Genomic DNA, 3,134 nt, shown 5'->3' with positions numbered 1-3,134 from the left:
ACCTCAGGTGATCTGCCCACCTTGGCCTCCCAAAGTGCTGGGATTACAGGCATGAGCCACCACGCCTGGCCTCTCTGGCCACTTCTGATCTGTTCTTAGTTACTGTAATTTTGCCACTTCAGAAATGTAATATGAAATCATAAGGCATATAACCTTTGAGACTGGGTTTTCTCACTCAGCATAACGTACTTTTAATTAATTAATTAATTAATTTTTTGAGACAGAGTCTTGCTTCATTAACCAGGCTGGAGTGCAGTGGCACAATCTCAGCTCACTGCAACCTCTGCATCCCGGCTCAAGCAGTTCTCCTGCCTCACCTCTCAAGTAGCGGGGACTACAGGTATGTGCCACAACGCTCAGCTAATTTTTTGTATTCTTTTCAGTTGTTTGTTTCCTTTAATTAACATCTAAATAGGTTATACATCTTTTATAATTATAATATGGAAATGTATATGAGCAAAATATATAAATTTTGGGGGGAATGCTTAGGGAAGAATGAGGTCAGTCAAGTTCATCCAAGGTCTTAAGCAGCAGCATCTATGCAACTAGGGCGTGGTCAGAGTTTGGGGACAGAGGTAAATATCTGCAATCCATGCATCCTTTTGATTTCTTCTTTTAGTGCCTGATTAACCATCTGGTGTTGCTGGCTAGTTCTCTTCTCCTTAAATTCTTCTGATTCAATTTTAATTTCATACATCGTCCCACAACTCCTGAAATGTCAGTGACTTTGATAGCTGTAGCTCACGGACACTTTGAGAATTTGGGTCACTCTGAGGTCCCCCTCAGTCTGGGTGGCAAACACCCAATGATGAAGTGGAAGCCGGCAGATCCCGCGGAGCAGAGGCGCTGCTGCGGCCGGGCTCCGTGTCGCCATGCCCGGCTGAGGCGACCCGCTGCCCGAGGTCACTGTATGCCCCTAATTTTTTGTATTTTTAGTGGAGACAGGGTTTCACCATGTTGGCCAGGCTGCTCTCAAACTCCCGGCCTCAGGTAATCCACCCACCTCAGCCTCCCAAAGTGCTGGGATTACAAGTGTGAGCCAGCGCACCTGGCCTTTCTCTCTCTCTCCCTTTCTTTCTGTCTTTTTTTCTTTTCTTTTTTTTTTTTTTTTTTTTTTTGAGACGGAGTCTCGCTCTGTCGCCCAGGCTGGAGTGCAGTGGCTGGATCTCAGTGGCTGGATCTCAGCTCACTGCAAGCTCCGCCTCCCGGGTTCACGCCATTCTCCTGCCTCAGCCTCCCGAGTAGCTGGGACCACAGGCGCCGCCAACTCGCCCGGCTAGTTTTTTTTGTATTTTTTTTTTAGTAGAGACGGGGTTTCACCGTGTTAACCAGGATGGTCTCCATCTCCTGACCTCGTGATCCGCCCGTCTCGGCCTCCCAAAGTGCTGGGATTACAGGCTTGAGCCACCGCGCCTGGCCTTTTTTTTTTTTTTTTTTTTTTTTTTTTTTTTTTTTTTTTTTTTCTTTTCTGAAGTCTCGCTCTGTTGCGCAGGCTGGAGTGCAGTGGCGCCATCTTGGCCCACTGTAACCTCTGCCTCCCAGGTTCTAGCAATTCTCTTGCCGCAGCCTCCCAAGTAACTGGAACTACAGGCACCCGCCACCATGCCCCGCTAATTTTTGTATTTTTAGTAGAGACAGGGTTTCACCATGTTGGCCAGGATGCTCTTGGTCTCTTGACCTTAGGAACAGCCCGCCTCGGCCTCCCAAAGTGCTAGGATTACAGGCGTGAGCCACCGCGCCCAGCCTTCTTTCTTTTTTTCTTCCTTTGTTTTCTTTCCCTCTCTTTCTTTGTTTCCTTTCTCTTTCTCTCTCTCTTTCTTTCTCTTTCTTTCTTTCTTTCTTTCTTTCTTTCTTTCTTTCTTTCTTTCTTTCTTTCTTTCCTTCCTTCCTTCCTTTCTTTCATCTTTCTTTCTTTTCCCCTCCTTCCTTCTTCCTTTCTCTTTCTTTCTTTCTTTCCTTCTTTCTTTCTCTCTCTCTTTCCCTCCCTCCCTCCCTCCCTCCCTCCCTCCCTTCCTTCCTTCCTTCCTTCCTTCCTTTGTTTCCTTTTTGGTCAGGATTATAAAAGTGTTCATCCTTTGGTGTTTCTGGGGAGTTGAAGAATTATTTTCAAGTACAGGAAGGTTCGTTGTCATTCTGGTACTGGAAGACAAAGCTGATGCTTATGTCATAGTGTTTTCAAGCAATCGCTTGTACATTTTATCCTAAGTGTTTACAGGCAAGAAGTCTTTGACTGGTGCTACCTGTCAGAGGAGAGAGAGGTTTTTGTGAGCCAAGGGTCAGAGTGGGTTCCAAGAGGGCACAGGATTTGAGGAGATGAGAGCTGGGCATGGTGGCATAGGCCTGTAGTTCCAGCTACTCAGAAGGCCAAAGCGGGAGGATCACTTGAGTCCAGGTGTTCAGGGCCAACCTGGGCAACATAGTGAAAACCCATCTCTGTTAAAAAGAAAAGGATTTGAGGAAATTAAAACTGCAGTGGACTTTCTACACGAGGAAAAATTACGAATAGAGGCACTGAGGAAGTAAAAAAACCCACTGTATTTATGGGAAGGTGAAAACCTCCTGGGTAAAACAGGTTTCTGTTGGAGAATAAAAAAAGATACTGTTAGATAAGAAATGTGATCCATCCTGTAAAAAACTTTAAATCCCCAAACAAGTGATTGACACAGATTACTGTGGATAGAGGGGATGTTCATGATCAGAACAGGATTTGACAAAAATTAATCTAGCAATACTTCAAAGGATGAATTGGAGACAAAGAGACGTTTGTTTGGAAACACATCCAGGTGAGAAGTGCCAGATTCACATCAAAGCTGCGTTAATGGAGAAAAAGGGGCTGCTCGCGACATTTTATGTTGGAGTGAATGAAGTACACAGTGGAGAACTGGGCACATGGACACGGCTTTGACCCACAGTGGAAGAGGTGAATTGCACTTAGGAGTTATCTTTATAAAGGAGATCAGGAAGGCAGTATTAAAGAGAGTTATTTTAGGCCAGGCATGGTGGCTCAAGTCTGTAATCCAAGCACTTTGGGAGGCTGAGATGGGCGGATCACGAGGTCAGGAGATCGAGACCATCCTGGCTAACACGGTGAAACCCCCTCTCTACTAAAAAATACAAAAAAAAAAAAAAAAAAA

The 3,134-nt window shown here is 45.2% G+C and overlaps 1 pseudogene; it reads right to left on the bottom strand.

Annotated features, from left to right (window-relative positions):
* Positions 1-382: 382 nt before the first annotated feature.
* Positions 383-874, bottom strand: LOC111527640 (annotated as a pseudogene).
* Positions 875-3,134: the final 2,260 nt, after the last annotated feature.

Source organism: Piliocolobus tephrosceles, chromosome 4, assembly GCF_002776525.5.
Source record: "Piliocolobus tephrosceles isolate RC106 chromosome 4, ASM277652v3, whole genome shotgun sequence".
NCBI lineage: Eukaryota > Metazoa > Chordata > Mammalia > Primates > Cercopithecidae > Piliocolobus > Piliocolobus tephrosceles.
Note: the sequence above shows the minus strand (reverse complement) of the source record. Positions and strands in the feature narration are given on the sequence as shown.